The 14,968-nt window shown below is 39.9% G+C and overlaps 1 long non-coding RNA gene across 1 annotated transcript; it reads left to right on the forward strand.

Annotated features, from left to right (window-relative positions):
• Positions 1–224: 224 nt before the first annotated feature.
• Positions 225–1,161, forward strand: LOC115978177. The gene is made up of 2 exons (XR_004088658.1): positions 225–503; positions 826–1,161. It is a non-coding gene; the product is annotated as an uncharacterized LOC115978177 (long non-coding RNA).
• The last annotated feature ends 13,807 nt before the right edge of the window (positions 1,162–14,968 follow it).

Here is a 14,968-nt window from a genome sequence, read left to right on the forward strand (position 1 = left end):
CGTTGCGATACGCAACGCTTTTTTAATATTCCATGTGTGTTCTCATTGAATCCCAAATCTATTTTTAATATCTCGGAACTTAGGAATATGTTTTCTATGAGTTTAAATTCTATCCGGATGTGGCATAAACCCCTTGGATTGCGTCACCAATAATACAACGCCACGTCAGCATTTAATAAAAAAATTATATACAACTTTCTACACACACAATCCTATTTCAGAAATCAAAATCTCAAATTCTCTCCTTTCCATCATTCAAGTCTTCAAGAACAGAGAAGCCAGCCCCCTACCGCCCATGCCACCATATGCCACCACAAGCCACAAAATTTGCTGCCGTTGTCGTCGTCCTATCTACTATCCCACTCTCCACAAAAACATATGTTGTATATGGTTTGATTCAGATTTGAGGGTATGGGCTTTTTGTGGGTTTTAAGGATTTTTTGTAGCAATGGATTGGTGACTTGGTGGTTCATTGTGTGTGCACAAAGATGGAAATTGGGATGGTGAGTTTAGGGTTTGATGATATCCAAGACTTATGGTTTATTTAAAATGATTTGTACGATTTTTCAGTTGGATCACTTTTGAATTGCTCTATTTTAGAGGAAATTTAGGTGGGTTTATTGTATTTTTGTTGTATTTTGGGGGTTTTCATGAAATGGGTTTTGTAAATTTCATTATTGGTATATAAAGTTGGTGTTCAAACTTCAAAGTTCCTTCTTGTGGAGTTCTTTAGGTTTCATTCCAACTTTTGAGATTACTGTGTGCTGGAAATTGATGGGATACTGTTTACAAATTTAATTTAATGTTGATTTAAATTTGTTGTAGAGAAAAGGAGAGAAGATTAGGTGGTGGTGAAGGCAGCAACTCTGGCATGTGTGTGGCGGGTTGCTGGATTGGTGTTTCTTGTGAGGAAGAGATGAGATTTTATTTTGACTTGAATGATAGAAATTAGAAAGGAGGAGATGGATTTTGTTATATGAAATGGCGTTTGTTTCTTGCAAGTTGTATTCAATTTTTTAATAATTGATGATGTGGCGTAGTATTATTGGATGGCGTAAACCAAAGGGTTTCCGCCACATTCGGACACAATGTAAACTCTTTCATTAAATGAAACACTACTCAAGCTACGTCACCATTTGTATAAAGAAGTCTTCTTCTCTAGCTTTGTTCTTCTTCTCTACATTGCAAGTCTAAGATTCTATTACCTTAGATATTTTCTTGTTATCATGGTTGTATTCACAAAGGTATACACGATGGTATTCACGGCTGTAATTATGAAGATTATTAGGATAGCTGTTAAGTATTAGGGTGGCAATCCAAAGCTTATAGAATAATATTATAAAGCTCTATAAATAGAGCATGACCGTATTGTTTATGCTTTAGTGTTTTCCAACATAATTTCTTAGAGTTATTCAGATATTCCTCTCTATTTGTTCTTTGATGAAACTATACTGTTGGTTTTTTAAGTTTACCTTCTGTGCACTTTTGGTTTATGAAATTTCAAGTGAGTGCTATTGGTCCTTACAGTTTAAAATATGAGCGTTATTCGTCTCTTCGTTAACTTCCGTTAGTTTTTTTTTTTGCCTATGTGTTTAATGGAACAATGACATGACATGTTTAACTGACATGGCAACCCTTTAATTATTAAAAAATTACACATAAGATATTCACAATTTACATGTTACAAACATCGTCGTCTATCCACTTTAAGAAACAATGAGTCTTTCCTTCGCCATCACACATTGTCATTTTCTCTAAGCGATATTGTACTCCCCCGGTGACATCATCTTGTGAGCAGGAACAGATCCATGATTTTAAGTTAGAGGGGGCCAGAGTATAAGTCAAACTTGATCTTTGAGGCTTGTACTAAGTTCAATATTTTTAAGACCACATCCTTCTTACAATTTGGACATATGTTCGTATTGTATCAGTTCAATACATCATGCCTATCCATTGGCAACTCCACCTCTAAGCTAGGGTGGTCACAGGACCACCCTGACTTGCAAAAAAAATGTATATATATTTGCCACAAAAAAAAAAAAAAAAAATTATATAATACGCTAACCTATTGTGACCATCCTGATAACAATGTTGAACACTATTGAAAATCACAAGAATTTGAGTTCAAGAAAAATAAGAGTAATGATTCATCTACAATAATTTCACAATGATTTTACAACAAATCCTATGTAGTAAGCAATTATTGATTCTAATTTGGGCCCAACACTAACATTAATTTTAAACCTACCAATAACAAGTTGTTGTATATACGTTTTTAGACCCTTTAAAACACAACCAAATTAACCTAGTTAATTAGCCAAATGATTACTTAGTCAAATTATCAAATCTAGGTTAACACACATATATCATATTATTGTAAAGTGTGGAAAATAAAGACCACAACAATATGATAACACAGGAAAACTAAACCGGTAAAAAACCTGGGGAGGATTTAACCTAGCTATCCTCAGGGTAAAAAGCAAATCCACTATGAAAGAATTGAAGTTTACACAATAGCGACTTAGACCACTAACATCCTATTGTTACCTCGAGTAGGAAACTTACTACCACGACCCCATGATAGCTCCGAGTCTACAAACTACTTCTTTCTTAGCCTTTACAAAAACACAAACACCCACGTTTGTGACTTTGAGATCACACTCAAAGGTTTAGCAACACAAACTCTCCTGTTTGTGACTCCAATACCACCTTTGAAGGTTTAGATCATCAGCACCTTTGATGACTAGAGAAGGCAGCAACTTCTACAATACCGAATCTTGAGATTTTTCAAGGAATAACACCAGTAGAAGACATGAGAGAGCTTTTTGGGTACAAAACCCTAAATGCCAAAGAGGCACGCTCTTCTCTCTCTAAAAAACCTTATAAAAAGAAGTAGATTTGAAACCCTAATCCTTAATGGGCTTGAATTGCTGTTTGGGCTTAGTTAAAATTCTGTAGATACGAATCTCGATCGGTCGAGCCTGTCTCTCAATCGGTCAAACCAGACTAATTATGAAATCTTCTTCCTGCAGCTTGTATGTTCTTGAATTTTGACTTGAATCACCTTGAGCATTGTCTAATAATACCTATAGACTCTAGGATCTATATCTAGACAAGTTTGTGTTCACGATTTACCAATTGTTCTAAATTTTTAGAACCTAACATTGTATAAGATTTGTTATAAAAATGTTGTGGACGTAGCATTCCTCTAAAAATAATTTTGGCCCCCCAAACATAATCCTTAACCCCTTAAACCCCCCCCCCCCCCACAAAAAAGCTTAATAACAACAATAAAAATTATCCCAAATAACAAAAAAAAAAAAAAAAAAAATTCCATAAAGAAGCGACTAAACCAAACAACAAGTGAACAAATTATTCAACAAAAAGTCTATTCAAAAAAAAAAAATCTTAATCATTCAAACTTATAACTCATTTCATGTTAACCAAACATAGCTTGAAAGATAGATAACCACCTGAATTTCTAGTTTTTGCGCTAATATTGTGTTGTCTACAGCTATACGCGATTATGACGATAGTGATATATCCATAAGAGATTACATAACAATAACATTATATATATGTGGGGCTGCTCTTGATTAATGAAAATCACAGATATCTTCTTAAAAAAAAAATAAAATAAAAAAAAAAAAAAAAACTCAAGAAAAAAAATCTACTCATTTTCTCTCCCTCATTAATTATACTCATAAATACCCTAATTTTTAGTGGAAGAGAAAACAAACAAAAAATTTTGCACAGCCGTGTGTATCACTCCACTCTACCTCCACCTTGTCTCTTTACCTATAATACTTGAATAGTATTTTTCAGCCTTACAGTTACTCCCAGAGATTTCAAGAAGGTGCTGATGGGACAAGGATCAATGCCAGCAACCTAGTCTACACGTGGAGGGTGGAGATGAAAGAAGGAAGATAGTATAAAAGAGAAAGAAAACCCTAAGGAAGGGGATCGAGGAATGGAGGGAAAAACACTATAACAGTAGGAACTAGACTTGTAGTCAAATTCAAAAGAAATATATACAAGAACTGATCTCCTCGGATTGTCCTGAGAATGATTTTCTCTCGGAACGTTGCTTTGGATGGCAGATCACACCTTCTGACCTTTGCTTTGCTTAGCCAAGGAGGAAGCCTCCTCGACCCACCTTCCCAAGCCTTCTCAATCGTAGTTTGCTCGTGAAGTTCTGACTCTTATGTCTTCACTATTGTTTTTTTGTCCTCGGACCACTAAACGTCCTCGGACAAGGCCCACGGCCCAATATGTACTCTTGGGCCTTTTATCCTTACAATAGGCCCTCAAAATTTCCTTCTTTTTCTCCTTAAAAAAGAAAGGGATTTTGATACTTTAATCCTAATTTTGCTCTTCCCTCACATCATTCCTGTTTGTGTAGGTGTCTTTTTAACTGCCTATAAGCACACTTCTGACACTTTGGCATCTGGAACGCACCTGCAATTATTTCCTGCAACTTTATGTTTCCCATGTTCTACAGCATGATGGGGATCGAATAGCTAGGGATTTTACGGGAATACGAGCGGGAGTTTTCCCGCTCGCTCTTCTCTCATATATATACTGCTCAAAAGCTTTATCCATCTCACTTTTCGCATTCAAAATTCAAGAGCTAGTCCAAGGAGCATTTCTTCATTCTCGTGAGTAGTTCCTAGCCATTTCTTCCTTCTTTCTTCACTTCGGTCCTTCCCGTCTTTCTTTTTATTCAGAGTCTATTCTCTCCTCAACCCACTTAATTTTATTTCGTCTACCTATTCCCTTCCTTTCCCCTCTTAAATGGGTAGATTCGCCTACTTAGTAAACTCCCCTGAGAGTATAGAGAGCTTTAAAGCTCAATATCGAATCCCACCAGAAGTGTCCATTAGGCACTACAAATAGGAAGGGTGGCACACTGAGAGGCAAGAGGGAGAAGCAATGACCCCCATGATTGCCTTCATAGAGGGAGGGATGAGAATCCCTATGGGTAGAGTTATTAGGGATTATCTTATAACTCATAGGCTTTCCCTACTCAGTGCGCCCCCAATATGTTTAGGATCTTAGGAAGTGTAGACGCCCTCAATGAGAAGATGGGCTTAAACCTCACCCACCACGACGTTAATTGGATTTACAACTGTCACCACTTAACAGGGCATGGGTATTATCTAAAAACTAGGTACCCTAAAGTTAGGGTTATATCGTGCCTCCCCGAATCCAACAAAGGCATGAACAAGGATTACTTGATTGTCTCTGGGGAGTGGCATGATGGCCTCCACTGCCCGACAAGAAAAGGGACACCAGGTGGGGCTCGTGAGTCTAGGTTCTTTTTTCTAATTTTCTTTTTTCTAATGATAATACCCCTTTTTCTCACTAGTGTCTCTCGTGCTCCCCCTTCTTCTTTATTTTTTACTTGTAATTTGGTTTCCCTTTGACTTGCATTGCTTATACTAACAAGGCTCTTCTGTTCTTGATGTTTTTATAGATAAGTATTCAACCATTTTGAACCTGAACCTTGTCAATCAGCCAGATTTGAATTGAATACTCAAGTCCTAGGTATTCGTTCATAGCGATGGACAATTAAGGGCGGCACACCTAATCCTAGGCTACACTCCAATCTCATCTAGCTTCCAAGCACCTAAGTGTGTGATCAAGGCGAGGGATCCACGTCTGCACTGAATCAACATCGCGGTCCTCGGCTTCTTTGTCATTGACCCCATCCTAGAGGGCGTGCAACAGGTAGAGTTGCCATTCCTACGCAGTGCCGAGGAAGTAGCCACACCATCCTAACCAGCCATCAAGGAGGAGGAAGAAATAGTTGAAGTTTCGAAATCCGAGGACGATTTCGAGGTATTCAACCGACCTTAATCCCCCGAGGCTCCCATCAATGATTTCAGCCATTTCCTTTCAGCACAAATAAGCCAAACACAAGAAGACACTTCTATTCCAGAAGCTATGGGGCTACAATGCAAACCAAGAACGAGCCTCTTCGACCTACTGAAGTCCCACGGTGGGGGCAACGTCCCTGAAAAGGCAGTTCAACCAAAGCCTTCCAACCTGCCCCCTACATAGGTCTCCCAACCTGACCTTGTTGATAAAAAGAGAAAGCGAGATCAAAAGGAAAAGGAGGTTATGGAGGAGAGGAGAAACCCCCCACCCAAGGAAGCTGAGGTCCAAAGAAGGGGCAAGCAAACCAAGGTCATGTAAATAAGGTCCTCCAGTGAGGGTGTTACCATAGATAGAAGGGGTGACCAACAAATTGAAGTCCTTGCCTAGACCCCTTCTCTGGTGCTGGACAAAGCTCCTCTCCCCAGTGATACCTCAATTAGGGATTTCCAGCAGGGCAAGGCTGGATATGTGGCCAATGCAGTGGAGCAGGCTCTGCTGCTGCTCACTGATATGGCTGAGCTCAGGTCCATTAGGAAGCATGAGGTGTTCCTCAGCTTAAAGAGGGACCTCACCATGGTAAGTCCCTTAGCCCCTTTCTCTCCTTTCTCCCTTTATATATATATATATATATATATATATATATATTTTTTTTTTTACAATTGTATTTCCTTCCTTGATAAGCCATCCAAGTTACGTTTAGGGCTGAGGAGATGGTAAACAGCTCCCATTGGCTTATGAAGGAAGAGGAGGGAAGGCACATTACGGTTGTAGATACCTTCAATGTGGCCAAAAAAAGGATACTTAAACTGAAAAATAAACTGACTGAGGCAGAGAGGGACAAAAAGAGTGTTGAAGCTGCCTTGGAAGTAGCTGAAAGGCAAGCTGAGGGTTAATGAAGGCAATTTCGCCAAACCGTGGACCAGTTGACCGCCTCCAAGGAACAAATCATGACCCTAAAGAAGAAACTGGAGGAGGCTAAGAAGGCCAGAGATCAGCCGAGCAGGATGGGTATGATGTAGGGGTGGCAGAGACCAAGGAGGCCTTTAGAGCCGAGGTCTTGGAGGTATGTAGGAGCTACTGCCTCCAGGTGTGGAACAAGGCCTTTAACCAAGTTAGGGTTAAGGCTTCTTTTGCACTTAGGAGAGTAGAGAGTGTATACTACCCTCCTGCCATCCTTACATCAAGCTTTGCTAGCACCAAGGCTGACACTGCCTTCGAGGTGGCAGAGATTGGTAAGGACATTCCAGCCAAGGCCCCTCTCTCTCTTGATAGTCCTTCCAAGCTGGCCAAGCAGCTTGGGGTTATTGAAAAAGAAACAGACACAATCAGTGGCCCTTGATGCCATTAAGCCCCTAGCTGCACCTCATGACCCAACCAAAGAGAAAGAGGTACCCTCCAAGATGGAGATTGTCCTGGCAACTCTCCCTGTGCCTGCCAAGAAGGACCTCAAGGGTAAGGGCCCATAATCCTCAGAAGCAGCACTCACCCAGTCTACCAAGGCCCCAGCAAAAGACAAAATTCTAATAAAAAAGAAGTAGTTTTTTAGAGTAGCCTTCTTTTTTTTTTTTTTTTTTTTTTTTAAACTATTGTTTTTGCTTCCATAATTTGTAACCAACTTGCTCTTTTGTAATCCATTTTCCTTTTTCTAAGGTTTAACTTAATGAAAATTATGAACTTTTTCTTTACTCTTGTGATATTCATACAAGTCCCAACATAGTTTCTGTTTCATTTAACACTTAACCAATATGAAAATGAGACATAACTTCATTTAGTTATCTGAATAAATGATAATGTGTTTACAATCTCAACAAAGTATATCTTTCACTTCAAAAACATACCTTAAGCGGAATTAACTCAAAGGCTCCTACATATCACTGGACTTCCTCCTAATTTTAGAAAATGATGGAGCATTTATCCCTCCAGGACTCCATATGACCTTCCACTTAACAGTAGACTTAAGGAATTGTAGATGACAATTAGCTCATGAATTGATCATAAAAACACTTGCAAATGCTTTGTCTAATGCTCAAAAGTGTCCTTTTGACTAAGTAACAACAATGAGAGTCTTTGTTACTCAGCATGGGGTAGGGCTGAGTATTAATTTTCTCAAGGCATATGCTTCACAGAACCTAACATGGCCGAGGTTTTGTCTAGTATTCTCATAGTCAAAGGAATGTCAGCTTACCTAAGATAGGTGGCCTGAGAGACCGGACAAAACCATGGTTCTATTTAATACTTAGTCAAATGATAATAAGTATTAATTTACCCAAGGTATGTGGTCCGAGGAGCTAGGCATGATCAAGGTTCTGTTTAATACTTAAAAAACTAATAAGAAGTATTAATTTACCCAAGGTATGTGGTCTGAGGAACTAGACATAATCAAGATTTTGTTTAACACATAAAAAAATAATATGAAGTATTAATTTACCCAAAGTATGTGGTCCGAGGAGCCAGGCATGACTAAGGTTCTGTTTAATACTTAAACAAGTAATTGAAAGTATTAATTTACCCAATGTATGTGGTCCAAGGAACTAGGCATGACCAAAATTCTGTTTAACACTTAGAAAAATAATATGAACTATTAATTTACCCAAAGTATGTGGTCCGAGGAGCCAAACATGATTAATGTTCTGTTTAATACTTAAATAAGTAATAGGAAGTATTAATTTACCCAAGGTATGTGATTCGAGGAACCAGGCATAACCAATGTTCTGTTTAACACTTAGAAAAATGATATGAAGTATCAGTTTACCCAAAGCATATGGTCCAAGGAGCCAGACATGACTAAGGTTCTGTTTAATACTTAAACAAGTAATGGAAGCATTAATTTACCTAAGGTATGTGGTCTGAGGAATCAGGCATGACCAAGGTTTTGTTTAACACTTAGAAAAATGATATGAAGTATTAATTTACCCAAAGTATGTGGTCTAAGGAGCCAAATATGACTAAGGTTCTGTTTAATACTTAAACACGTAATGGGAAGTATTAATTTACCTAAGGTATATGGTCCGAGGAACTAGGCATGACCAAAGTTCTGTTTAACACTTAATCAAATAAGAAGTGTAATGCATAATGTCATAAACAAAAATATGGCGGAAAAGACTTTCATTAATAATAATACATTCGCAGGTTATTTACATTCCAGGGGTGTGGAACAACATTTTCATCTAGATTTTCCAAATAATATTCACCTAATCCAGCGATATGATATGACCCTTCCTAGTTGGGCCCTAACTTTCCTCATGCTGGGTTCTTTGAGTCGTACCCTTGCTTGAACTTGTGTTGATAGTACGCCAATTGAACCATGGCATTTTCTCTTCGCTCTTCAATTAAATCTAAACTCTCCTCTAACAGTCCATCATTGTTGCTCAGAGTGAAAGAGTTCATCCTCAGTGTTGGGAATCCGGTCTCTAGAGGAATTAGAGCCTTGGCCCTATAAGTCATTAAAAAGGGTGTCCCCCCTGTTGACTTATGAGGTGTAGTCCAATATATTTGAAGGACGTGTAGCAGCTCTTCCACCTATTTTCCCTTTGCAACATCCAGCCTCTTCTTGAGTCCATTCACTATGACTTTATTGACATCCTTGGCCTGTCCATTCCCCTGTGGATAAGCCGGGGTGGAATACCTATTCTTAATGCCTAGGTCACAATAGTACCTCCTGAAGGCTTTGTTATCAAACTGAAGACCATTGTCTGAGATGAGAGTATGAGGGATCTCAAACCGAGTGACAATATTTTTCCAAACAAATCTCTTGGCACCCACGTCCCTGATATTTGCCAATGGTTCAGTTTCAACCCACTTAGTGAAGTAATCCGTGCCGACCAGTAGTCATCTCTTATTCCCTGCTACCTTAGGGAAATGCTCTACAATATCCAAGTCCCATTGAGCAAAAGGCCAAGGGCTGGACAGAGGATTGAGGACACCCCTTAGTTGATGAAAGTTTGGGACAAATCTTTGGCATTGGTCACACTTTTTTACATACTCTTGTACTTCTTTCTGCATGTTCGGCCACCAATATCCTTGAGTGAGGGCTTTGTGAGACAAGGATCTGTCTCTTGTGTGGCTTCTACAAACCCCTTCATGTAACTCTTTTAGGAGTAGCTTTACTGCCTCAAGTGTATGCATAGCAAATATGACCCAGAAAAAGAGCGCTTGTACAACTTTTGGTCCTCGGATAGCCAAACTGAGGAGCCTTTCTCCGCATTTTGTCAGCCTTAGACTTCCCCTTAGGCAGGATATCCTACTTAAGGAATAGCACAATAGAGTACATCTAACTAGGTCCCACCTTAATTTGATGAATATGGACCATCTCTCTCTTCATCTCAGTAGGTTTGCACAAGTCTTCGACAAGGATAACCTGAGGTAAGCTCTGCGCTGAAGAGGTTGCGAGAGTGGCAAGAGAATTAGTAAGTGTATTCCTGCTCCTAGGGATTTGCAGTAGGGTGAAGGACTCGAACCCTGATCGCAAGCGCCTAACCTAATTCAAATACTCCTGCATTCTCACATCCCTAACCTCCAACTCCCCTTCTACCTAGCCCACAACAAACTTGGAATCTGAAAATATCTCCACTGTTTTTCCTCCCATTTTCTGAACCATAGTCATCCCTACCAATAAAGCCTTATACTCAGCTTCATTATTTGTGGCCAAGAAACCCAACCTTAAGGATTTTTCAATAATGATCTTCTAGGAGAAATTACAACTAGCGCCACTTTAGATCCTCTTTGATTTGTTGCACCATCAACGTATATTCTCCAAGATAAAGGCTCTTGCAAGGAGACCCTGCCAATTGATTTTCTATCCATGTTTTGCTTCTCAACTCCCTCTCCTAATGGGAATTCAGCAAACTCGGCCACCAAATCTGCGAGGACCTAGCCCTTAATAGAGGTGTGAGACATGTATTTGATATCAAAAGCCTCTAGGATCTTACCCCACTTGGCAATCCTTCCTGTGAAATCAGCACTCCGAAATAGTGATTGAAGCGGGAGTTGGGTTAAAACATCAACTGTGTGGGATTGGAAGTAATGAGGGAGTTTAGTAGCATGTACTACTGCCAAAATAGCCTTCTCCAGTGGTAAATAACGAACTTCTGCTTCATGTAACGACTTACTCACGTAATAAACTGGTCTCTGCACACCACTATCAACCCGTATCAACACCAAGCTCACGGCATGGGAAGCCACAACAATGTGGGTGAACAAAACCTCATCCATTTCGGGCTTAGACATAATAGGTGTCCGAGAAAGGTATTCCTTCAGCTGTTGGAAGGCCAGGACACACTTCTCGGTCCACTCAAATCCCTTCCACTTATTCAACAACTGGAATAAAGGTCTGCATTTGGCCATTGATTGAGAGATAAATCGGTTTAAGGCGGCAGTCATTCCTGTTAATCTTTAGACTTCTTTGGGATTCCGAAGTAGCTGTAAACTGTTAATTGCTTTAATTTGGTAAGGATTGACTTCAATTCCACGATGAGTGACCATGTACTCCAAGAACTTTCTTGAACCAACACCAAAGGAGCACTTAGAAGCATTAAGGTGTAGCTTATGTTTCCTCAATGTCTCAAAGATATTCTCGAGGTCGCTAACATGCTCGGATTCTAACTTACTCTTAACCACCATGTCATCTATATAAACCTCAATATTTTTTCCTAGCTGTGGCTCAAATATCCTGGTCATCATCCTCTAATAGGTAGACTCTGCATTCTTTAAACCAAAGGGCATCACTTTGTAGTGGTAATTTCCAGTAGGAGTAACAAAAGCTGTTTTCTCTTGATCATCTGAAGCTAAAGGTATCTGATGGTACCCTCAGAAGGCATCCAAAAAGCTCATTTGAGGATGGCCTACAATGGCATCCACCAACTGATCTATTCAAGGCATGTGGAAAGGATCCTTAGGGCAAGCTTTGTTCAAATCCATGAAATCTACACATACTCGCCATTTTTTGCTTTTCTTCTTCACCACTACCGTGTTGGCCAACCAGTTGGGGTAAAACACCTCCTTAATAGCCCCAGCATGCTTAAGTTTGATCACTTCATCCTTGGCAGCATCAAAATGCTTTTTAGATGAACACCGAGGTGGTTGCTTTTTGGGGACGATAGTCGGGTTGACATTTAAATGATGGCAAATGAAGTTTGGGTCCACCCCAGGAGCTTCTTAAGTACTCCATGTAAATACATCAATATTCCTCTTAAGAAACACTATTAGCTTTTCCTTCTCTCGAGGAGGCAACTGAGCTCTAACCTGAAAAAACTTTTTTGAATCATCATTTATAACTATTTTCTCTAAATTTCTCACACTTTGCCCCTTCTAGCACCGGATCCATAGATAACCCCGAAATCCTTGATTGCTACAAGCCCCCTTCAGTAGAGGTCGAGGACTCAACTTCAGGCTGATGCATAATTGCAGCTACCAAGCACTGCCTAGCCATAGACTGGCTCCCAACCAGCTCCTTAATCTGGTCCCTGGATGGATATTTCACTTTTAAATTCAGGGTGGAAGAAACAGCCCCCAGGGCATGAAGCTAAGGTCTTGCCATAATGGCAGTGTAGGGGGAGTAAGCATCCACCTCCACCACTTCCAAACTTGCTTGTATTGGTAATCTAATTTGACCCCTTAGAACAATAACTTTCCCATCAAAACCTAACAAAGGTGAATCATAACCTGTCAAATCCTCAGGTTTCAAGTTTAGCCCTTTATACAAATCAGGGTACATGATTTCTGCCCCGCTACCCTAATCCACCATGTTAGGACATATGTGATTTGATGTTAGGAACATATGTCAATTTAGAATTGGTTAATCCTTTGACAAAACGTACTTTACTTGTAATTGGGTAGATCTAGGATGTATTTAATACTTTAAGGAACAAGATTTTAAGTTTAAGTGTTAAAGCCATGCAAGTTTGTCCAAGAAACAAGTGAGAAAGTGTTGGATTTTAAAGCTCTTAAAAAAAGCTACTGAAGCTCAAAGCTCGAAGCTCGACATCTAGCTCGATAGATACCCTATTTGTCGAGGTTTATGAAAAACATATTTTTAGTTTTGTTTTGCGTCCAATCCGTGAGTACATGTTTAGAATTTCTTTTCTCATAACCCTAAACATATATATGGATTATTTTAAGGGCTGTCAAAGGGTGCGCAAGTGTGAAGCAAAGTTGTGTTCATGCAAATTGTGACCAGAGACAAAATTTGCCCTTGTTCATCTTTCTCTTGAAGAAGCTGCTGTGTTTGTACATCTTAGGGTTTTGTGACCAAGGAGTTTCGTGATCTTCATCATGTGATAAACTGAAGAACTTTGCAGTCAATATCTTTCTCAAGTTGGTGATCAAGTCGCGTATTGAGATCCGCGCATCTATTAGTTAGTTACGTACTGGGAGCCGTGCATTGAAAATGAGAGATTGTCACTACAGAACAAGTCTAATTGGGTATTGAGATAAGGGTTCAATTGTAAGTTGGTATAAAGTACTAGGATTCCTTTAATTGTAACCGCTTGTTTTGATAATAGTAGATTCTCGGGAGTGATGATCTTAAAATTACCCGGTGGGGTTTTTGCCGTGTAGGTTTTCCCCATTCATAAACAAATCACCATGTCAATTTAATTTCCATAGCACTTTAGTTAATTGGTGATTTGTTTGTGCTACCATGCATTTTTCATGTTAATTGAGTTAATTAATTAACTTGGCTAAGTTAATTGGTTAATTTATCACAAGGGGTCAATACATTCTTGGCCTATCACACCAACACCCACTTCACATCATACCCCCTATCCTAAGGGTGACCACTAGGGCATCATCATGTGGCTATATGGTTCCAACCTTGTCCTCATCCAAGAAACTCAACGGTGGTCGGACCCTCAACTTAGCCCTTTTTGGTTCAGGGGTGGAGTCCTCGGCATGTGGCCGAGCTATGGACAACACCCGAGAGGGACAAGAACCAGTCCTCCCCAAAACAGCCAAAATAACATTAATTGTGCCCAAATGGGCTCTCGAAGAAGCATCTCTTTGAGATCCTAATCCTGTTTGGCCCCCTTGCCTATTGGGCTGATATAAAAATTACTTTAATTTTCCTTCTCTGACCAGCTGCTCCAAATGACTCCATAAAGTTCTACAATCTTCTGTGGTGTGCCTTCACTTTTGGTGGTATTAGCAATGAAGGCTTTGATTGTGCTTCATAAGGTCTCCTCCCAACTTATTTGGCCATTTAAAGTATGACTCATTCTTAATTTTTTCCAAGACTTGATGCACTGGCTCACGGAACACTGTGCCGACCACCTGAGTAGTAGTAGACCCAGATTGCCCAGCAAAGTCTCTTCGAGGCCGGTTATTGTTGTATCTATCTGACCTGAAATCCCTCCTATCCTATGGGATAACCTTAGCCTTTCCCTTCCCTTGTTGTTGATCCTCCTTTACCCGTTTATACTCATCAATACAGTCCATGAGTTGGCGCACACTTCTTACAGGCTTCCTCATTAAAGATTTTCTCAAATTATGCTCGACGGGTAGGCCGACCTTGAAAATCCTTATAGCTACGTCATTAAAATTCCCATCAATCTTATTGAACATCTCTCAGTACCTGTCAGAGTATGTTTTCAAGGTCTCTCCCTCTCGCATAGTCATGGACTACAAAGAGTCCAAGGGCCGAGGAACTCTGTTGCAAGTAACAAAACGAGATCTGAATGCTTGGGTGAGTTCCTTAAAGGAATCAATGAACCTGCTCCCAGGCCATCAAACCACCTCATTATCACAGGCCCCAAACTGGATGGGAACACCTTGCACATCAGGGCCTCATTCTTGGAGTGCACAACTATTCTCTGGTTGAAGTGGCTCACATGCTCTACAGGGTCTGTTCGACTATTGTACATGGTGAATGTTGGCTGAGTAAAACACCAAGGAAGTTTTCCCCCCTCAATTTTGTATGTGAAAGTTGATTTGGAAATTTGGTTTAGCGCTCTACTCATAGTGTCATTTCCTAGGCCTTTGCAAGATGGGCTTTTATGTCTGCACCTATGGTGGTGATCTTCATCACGCGAGAAATACTCACTAGGGGGAGTCCTCGACTTGGGCCTGTAATTGCCATTCCCATCATCATTAGAAG

The sequence above is a fragment of the Quercus lobata genome, chromosome 2, assembly GCF_001633185.2.
Source record: "Quercus lobata isolate SW786 chromosome 2, ValleyOak3.0 Primary Assembly, whole genome shotgun sequence".
Lineage (NCBI taxonomy): Eukaryota > Viridiplantae > Streptophyta > Magnoliopsida > Fagales > Fagaceae > Quercus > Quercus lobata.